Source organism: Sapajus apella, unplaced genomic scaffold, assembly GCF_009761245.1.
Source record: "Sapajus apella isolate SASKATOON/1434 unplaced genomic scaffold, GSC_monkey_1.0 scaffold139, whole genome shotgun sequence".
Classification (NCBI taxonomy): Eukaryota; Metazoa; Chordata; class Mammalia; order Primates; family Cebidae; genus Sapajus; species Sapajus apella.
The window spans coordinates 2331002-2339358 of record NW_022437079.1 but is presented as its reverse complement, the minus strand read 5'-3'; the positions used below and the strand labels follow the sequence as shown (position 1 = coordinate 2339358).

General features: G+C 46.6%; 1 pseudogene; it reads right to left on the bottom strand.

Annotated features, from left to right (window-relative positions):
* Positions 1-1636: 1636 nt before the first annotated feature.
* On the bottom strand, positions 1637-2169 carry LOC116540351 (annotated as a pseudogene).
* Between the last annotated feature and the right edge of the window lie 6188 nt (positions 2170-8357).

Below are 8357 nucleotides of genomic sequence, written 5' to 3'. Positions count from 1 at the left end.
CTCCAGCCTAGGTGATAAAGTGAGGCCCTGTCTCAATAAAGAAGAAAAATAGAAAGAATGATAGAGAGAGTGAAGGAAAGAAGGAAGGAAGGAAGGACTTTCATTTTTCTCTTTATACATTTTTGTGGGATTTGAATATCATGTAACAAGCATCTGTTACTTTTTATGTGTGTGCACATATACCAGCTACTTTATGTTCAATAAAGGAATGAGGAAAGGGAAATGAAAGAATAGAGAAAACTATACAGTAGTTGTCAGGATGTGGTGGAACCAAATTGCAGTTTTCTAATTGAGAATGTAATCTTGGTCTTTTTTTTTTTTTTTTTTTTTTTTTTTTTTTTTTTTTTTTTTTTTTTTGAGACAGAGTCTTGCTCTCTCACCCAGGCTGGAGTGCAGTGGCTCTGCCTCCCCGGTTCAAGCTATTCTCCTGCCTCAGCCTCCCGAGTAGCTGGGATTACAGGCTAATGCCACCATGCCCACCTAATTTTTGTTTTCCCAAATTGTCCCAATAATTAATGTAAATATACATATGTATATATTGGCAAAAATAAGTGAACATTTATTTTTGTGCCTTCCTATGTATATTTTTTTTTCCAATTTTTAAAGACTAGTCAAGTGCAGTAGTGAGAAGGGGGGAAGGAGTAGAACAAGGAGCTCGATCTGTAACTGACTGTGAACAATCAATTGAGATAAATCACTACCTTCGGACCAGCCTCTTTTTTTTACCTTTTGGTGCTGTGACTTGGATGCATCCTGTGTATATTTCAAGTCTTTTTCAAAACAAGGCCCCAGGAATCTCCAGATTCAATTATGTCCCTGAGTTTGGTCGACTGCCGCAGGAGTCTTAGGGAGCCTTGTACATATGCCAGAGTTACTCATTCACCAACATTAAACCCTAGGATAGAAGATGCAACAAAGCAGGACTCCTTCCTCGATGGAATGTGCTGATTTCAGATGAGGTGGCAGCCAACATAGAAAATGCTGGAATTTTTCCTTGAAGTGGACAGTGATGAGAGGCGCTTGCCATGAACATCAGCTACTGTCTTTTTTTTTTTTTTTTTTTTGGAGGTCTCCCACTTTATTGGTATCAGAATTACCTGGAGAGTTTGTTAGAAGGGTAGATCCCCAGAACCACCCTCCCACCACCTCCTCCAAAGTCCTGAGCAGCTGGAGGTACACAGTCATGTTGAAGGGGGAGGAGAACTGATAGATTCTACCTGAGGCAAAAAGATGAAGGAAAGGAACAAAGAAAAAGGGCTGAAAAAAAGGTCTATGAACACATGGGCAGAAACGAGCAAAAGCACAGAAGAACCATAAAATAGCAAACATGGCTCATGGAGCTGAGTGGAACTGCAGCAGTCAGGCATATGACCTTGGTGAGAAAGCACCATGTGGACATGAGGCTTCATAAATCCTGGTTCTCCCTGGAGTCTCCGCTTTTAAAACACCACGTTAGCCACACAAAGTTCTCAAAAAAAATTCCAGAATATCAGGCTGGGCAAATGGGTCAACATATAAGAAAGAATGACTGCAAGGCAGGCCAGGTGTAGTCCTGCAACACCCTATGGATGCAGCAGCTGTGGGGTCTCAAGATCAGACAAACTGGTCCTGGTACCCCCAAACTAAGTATGAGCTCACTGGCAGAATTCTTCCAAGTGCAGTGAATGTCAGTGTCGGCTCCGGCGCTTTGCAATCTCCTCCTGGATATGCAACTGGAGGACTTCTCGCATGGGTGGATCCAGAGGCTTGCGTGCCGACATCTCCTCACCCCGATACCTCTCCACTGGCTGCCTCGTACTCCAAGCAGAAGAGTTGACAGCCAGAAGGCTCCAGCTCGGAGCCTCCACTACTGCTGTTTTCACCCGACTCTTCACCGTCTGGGCTGCGTGGGTGGGCGGAGACATATCGGGGTCGCGGCAGGTACACCCGCAGGTCTGGCTCGCTGGGCCCAGTCGGCGCGGGCGTGTGCCGCGTCCTCACCTTCTCCTTGGCCGCCTGCTTCCCCTTCTTGTCGCAGTCGTCCCGGGCGATCGGGTTCCGTTGGATATCGTGCACGAAGCCGTGGTTCATGTCCAGCCGCCCGCGAGGCCTGCAGGAGTGCCCAGGCCGGGGATGCGGCCCCGTCTCCATCCGTAGCCGGGGGCAGAGAGTCGCTGCCGCCTAGACGGCCCCAACAACTGCCACCAGCCCAAAGAAATCCGCGTCGCCCCTAGTTCAGCTTCTGGCCCCGCACCCTGACTTCCAGAAGCTACCATCTTTTCTTTCTTTGTTTCTTTTTTTTTGAGACGGAGTTTCGCTCTTGTTGCCCAGGCTGGAGTGCAATGGCACGATCTTGGCTCACCGCAACCTCCACCTCCCAGGTTCAAGCGATTCTCCTGCCTCCACCTCACCCAACTAGGTGGGATTACAGGCTTGCGTCACCACACCTGGGTAATTTTTGTATTTTTAGTAGAGACGGCGTTTCTCCATATTGGCCAGGCTGGTCTCGCACTCCGTACCTCAGGTGATCCGCCTGCCTCGGCCTCCCAAAGCGCTGGGATTACAGGCGTGAGCCACCACACCCGGCCATCTACTGTCTTTTCTTTGACCCTTCATTTCCAGTTTTTGAAGATAAAGCAGGAAATAATCTTCTCTGATGATACTTGATAAAAATTCCCAAAAGTACAAAAGCACATGCCTCTACTTCACTGATGAAAATTGACTGCAGTTTGGCACCTGGGTCTGGTTCAGTTGGCAGATGAGCTGATTGACGCATTCAGGCCGATAGCCAGGTGTGCCTATCTCCTTGAGGAAGCCCTCTCTGTTTTTGGTAGCAAGAGGGGCCACTGAGAGGTGGAAAGGGCACAAGAACCATGTAATCTCCTGGAAATGCTTCCCTGGGAAAGCAATTTCATGAATGAGGTCTTCCAAGGAAATGCCACCAAACTTCCCCAGGTACTCCTCAATCGCTGTGTTGCCTGTCGGAGGAATGGCCTTATTCTTGACCTCGGCTTGTTCATGTTTCAAAATGAGTTCCTGGATACACTTCAGATTTGGAAATCCCCAGGTCATGTAAGTTTCCACTATACACAGCACTTTTAGGTTCTGGGGAGTGACTTTTACATAGACTCCTCCAAAAATGTTCTTTAGGCAAAGTCTTGCCTAAAGACTTGCCTAAAAACTTTATGGTTCTCTGCACCAGTAAACTCACGCATCAATCCTTTCAATGCCTACAACAAAGGCCAAGGAATGTTGATCTGGAAATTCCAAGGCGTGAAGTTTCACTTCTTGTCATCTGAAATACAACTTGTCATGTTTCTGCTGCCAGGACTCAGGAATGATTCCAGTTGCTTAAACCTGGCCCTTTTCCTTTCCCCTGCTCCTCCTTTGCCGAAAGTGCCTGCTTTGCTTGGGTGGCTTTGAGGGCTTGATAAGCCTTCCTCTTTTTCAGGAGATTTTCTGGAACCAAAGCGATTTTTTCTTTGCTCTTGCTCCGCCATCTTCCTAGCCTTCTAATGGAAGCGTGTTTTTAAGTTACAAACACATAGAATTTAGGAGCTGTCTTTTTGATAGTGATTTTATACTTTATTGCACTAGGTCTTGCTAAAGAAAAAGTGATTCTGGCCGGGCGCGGTGGCTCAAGCCTGTAATCCCAGCACTTTGGGAGGCCGAGGCGGGTGGATCACGAGGTCAAGAGATCAAGACCATCCTGGTCAACATGGTGAAACCCCGTCTCTACTAAAAATACAAAAAATTAGCTGGGCATGGTGGCGTGTGCCTGTAGTCCCAGCTACTCAGGAGGCTGAGGCAGGAGAATTGCCTGAACCCAGGAGGCGGAGGTTGCGGTGAGCCGAGATTGCGCTGTTGCACTCCAGCCTGGGTAACAAGAGCGAAACTCCGTCTCAAAAAAAAAAAAAAGAAAGAAAGAAAAAGTGATTCTGCAGTGAGCCGAGATCGTGCCATTGCACTCCAGCCTGGGTAACAAGAGTGAAACTCCATCTCAAAAAAAAAAAAGAAAAAGTGATTCATGACACTTAAAGATGGCAAGACAGATTTTATCCAAGGTGAGCGATGGTGATAGGTATAGGGACCACTGTGATCAGGTCTTGTAGTGGAGGAGAGAGTGGACTCACTCCAACTCCGACAAGGACTGGGGGGATCTGTAACCAAGGAGTGGGGTTGGGTGTCAGTGGATGGAAAACTGCTAAAAAGAAACATGGAGGATGAAAGGGCTTCTGTTCTGGCTAAACTGACTGATAGCATTATTGTTAAAGGCAGGCCAGGGTGATAAAATATTAAGGGGGGTCAGATACTAAGGTTGGGGTCTACCTGCTTGCCTGCCTGCCTGCCTGCTTTCCCTCCTTCCCTCCTTCCTTCCTGCCTTCCTGCCTTTCTTTTTCTCTTTCTTTTTTATTGAGACAGGCTCTCACTCTGTCACCCAGGCTGGAGTGCAGTGGCACGATCTCGGCTCACTGCAGCCTCGACCACCTGGACTCGGGCAATCCTTCTGCTTCAGCCTTCGAGTAGCTGGGACCACAGGCATGCGCCCCTACACCCGACTAATTTTTTTGTAATTTTTGTAGAGATGGGGTTTTGCCACGTTGCCCAGGCTGATCCACCCACCTCGGCCTCCCACAGTGCTGGGATTACAGCCACAAGCCACTGAGCCTGGCCCAGATTTTGTTAAAGTGACTTAGCAGGTCATTTGCTCAAACTGGATTCCATGAAGACAGGGAGGGAAGCCCAAGTTCAGGCCTAGGGAGGCAGTGGACTCAGAGGAGGCTGACTGAAGTTTTGGCCAAGGGAATCCTTTGTTAGTTTATAATATGTTCTCTTTGGGATTTACTGACTCTTCTTTGGTGGTCCAATATGTGGTCAAATTTGTGCAGTCCAGGTGTTTTTGTTTTGTTATTTGACATAGGGTCTCACTCTATCACCCAGGCTGGAGTGCAATGGCATGATCTCGGCCTACCACAACCTCTGCCTTGTGAGTTCAAGTGATTCTCCTGTCTCAGCCTCCCTAGTAGCTGGGATTACAGGTGTGCACCACCACGCCTAGCTACTTTTTGTATTTTTATTAGAGACAAGGTTTGGCCATGTCGGCCAAGCTAGTCTCCACCTCCTGACCTCAGGTGATCTGTCCACCTCAGCCTCTCAAAGTGCTGGGATTACAGGCCTGAGCCTCTGCTGGCCCTCGGAATTCTTTTTGTTGTTGTTTTGTTTTTAGCAGAGACAAGGGCTTGCTGCGTTGTGTTGCCCAGGCTGTTCTTGAACTCCTGGACTCAAGTGATCCTCCCACTTCAGCCTCCCAAAGTATTAGGATTACAGGTGGGAGCCACTACACCCAATCTTTTTTTGTTGGTAGACAGGCTAGAGTGCAGTGGTATGATCACAGCTCATTGCAGCCTTGACCTCCTGGGCTCAAGCAATCCTTCCAACTCAGCCTCCCAAGTAATGCCACTGAAATCTATGTTCTTATAAGTTTGTTTTTAGTTTGCTTGTTTGAGAGTCTCACACTCTCTCCCAGGCTGGAGTGCAATGGCGCAATCTTGGCTCACTGCAACCTCTGCCTCCTGGGTCCATGCTATTCTTCTTCCTCAGCCTCCTGAGTAGCTGGAATTACAGGCGCACAGCACCACATCTGTCTGATTTTTTTTTTTTTTTTTTTTTTGAGACGGAGTTTCACTCTTGCTACCCTGGCTGGAGTGCAATGGCGCGATCTCAGCTCACCACAAGCTCCGCCTCCTGGGTTCAGGCAATTCTCCTGCCTCAACCTCCTGAGTAGCTGGGATTACAGGCACGCGCCACCATGCCCAGCTAATGTTTTTTGTACTTTTAGTAGAGACGGGGTTTCACCATGTTGACCAGGATGGTCTCGATGTCTTGACCTCGTGATCCACCCGCCTCGGCCTCCCAAAGTGCTGGGATTACAGGCTTGAGCCACCGCGCCTGGCTTTTTTTTTTTTAAGTAGAGATGGGGTTTCACTATGTTGGCCAGACTGGTCTCGAACCCCTGACCTCATGATCCACTTACCTCAGGCTCCCAAAGTGCTAGGATTAAAGGCATGAGCCACCATGCCCAGCCCTGTTCTTATAAGTTTTGATAAGCTACTTGTTTCTAAGAAAGATGTTAAGGTTGCCCAGTGTGATTGTGAATGTGTTTATTTCTCTTGGTAATTCCATCAATTTGTGCTAGTTATATTTTGAAGTTTTGTTAAGTGTTATGCTCATGCCTTTTGTATTTTTCTAGTAAATTACTCCTTTTATCATTAAATAATGATTCGCTTTATACCTAAATTTGCTTTTTGCCTTAAGATTTATTTTGAACTATTATATATTGCTACACCAGTTTTACATTGCTTGTTATTTGCCTGATATGACTTTTTTCATGTTTTACATGTATCCACAATGTAGCTGAGTTTTGGCTTTGTAGGATACTTTGAAAATCTGTCTTTAATAAACATATTTACACTGTTCACATTTATGGAGATTGCTGAACATTTTTTACATTTCTACCACTTTATTATTTTTTTATTTTCTTTCTTTATTTTTTTTTTTGAGATGCAGTCTCACTCCGTCGCCCAGGCTGGAGTGCAGTGGCGTGATCTCAGCTCACTGCAACCTCCGCCTCCTGGGTTCAAGTGATCCTCCTGCCTCAGCCTCCTGGGTAGCTGGGATTACAGACATGCCCCACCACGCCCAGCTCATTTTTGTATTTTTAGTAGAGATGGGGTTTCTCCATGTTGGTCAGGCTGGTCTCAAACTGCCGACCTTCGGTGATCCACCTGCCTCAGCCTCCCAAAGTGCTGGGATTACAGGTGTGAGCCACCACCCCCGGCTTCATTTCTACCACTTTATTTTGCACTTTCTATTTGCCACACTTTTCTTTTGCTTCTTTATTATTTATTTATTTACGAGATGGAGTCTCACTCTGTTACCAGGCTGGAGTGCAGTGGCACAATCTCAGCTGACTGCAACCTCTGCCTCCTGGATTCCAGTGCTTCTCCTGCCTCAGCCTCCTGAGTAGCTGGGATTACAGGTGCTCACCACCACGTTCAGCTAATTTTCATATTTTTAGTAGGGATGGGGTTTCACCATGTTGGCCCGTTTGATCTCAATTTCCTGACCTCGTAATCTGCCTGCCTCAGCCTCTAAAGCGCTGGCATTACAGGCGCGAGCCACTGCCCCTGGCCTTTTTACATTTTTTTTGGGTTTTTTTTTTGTTGTTGTTTTTGGCTTTTTTTTTTTTAGAGACAAGGTTGGAGTGCAGTGAGTAGTGTGATCATAGCTCACTGCAACTTCAAACCTCTAGGTCAAGGGACCCTCCCACCTCAGGCTCCCAAGTAGCTGGGATTATACTCCCATGTTACCATGCCTGGTCACCTTTTGCTGCTTTTCACATCCTTTTAAGCCTTCTATAGGATCAGTCAAGATTTCTTTATTCTCCTCTTCCTCCCTTAATGGGTGTGTCAATTTTATGTTCTATTTCTACTTGTTTAGAAATTAAATTCAGACTTGGGGGTCCACATCTATAATCCCAGCACTTTGAGAAGCTGAGGCAGGAGGATCACTTGAGGCCAGGAGTTTGAGACCAGCCTGGGCAATGTAGCAAGACCCTGTCTCTACCAAAATTGAAAAAACAATTAGCCAGGTGTGATGGCACACACCTGTAGCTCCTCAGGAGGCTGAGGCAGGGGGATCCTTTGAGCTCAGAAGGTCAAGGCAGCAGTAAGCTGTGATCACACCACTGCACTCTAGCCTGGGTGACAGAGCAAGATCCTGTATCAGAAGGAAAATAAAAGAAGAGAAATTCTCCTGATAGTATTTTTAAAATAAAAAAAAAAAGAAAGAAAAGAAAAAGAGAAAGGCATTAAAATTCACACTCTGAATGAAAAGGGCTTTGTGTGAGCAACATGGCTGTTTATTCACACGGGTGGGGGTGGGATAAGTCCAAAAAGAGAGTCAGCGGAGGGTGGTGGGACAGGAGCTGGTTTCAGAGGTTGTGGGGAAGGCAGTGAAAAGTTATAGAAGTTACAGTTTAGGGTGTTTTTTTTGTCAGCTGGGAGCGGGGGTCGTAGGGTGTGGAGTCAAAAGGTTGGCCAAGGTCAGTTACAAAGTCCAATGGCCTTGTCAGTTGAGGCAGGATTAAGGGACAATAGAGAATGTCTCAACGTAAAGTAGGCACCACAGGGGTTGATCTTTTCTTCCTCTTTTCTTTCCTCTTCCAGTTACTTCAGATTTTCCAGGAACTCATCTGGAGCGTCCATGCAGGTCACAGAGGTTACCGTGGCGTCCAAAGCGCCAGTGGCGTCAGTCAGCCTAAAAGACCTTACAAAAGGGAAGGGAAGGAGAACGTAAATTCTTTTTTTTTTTTTTTT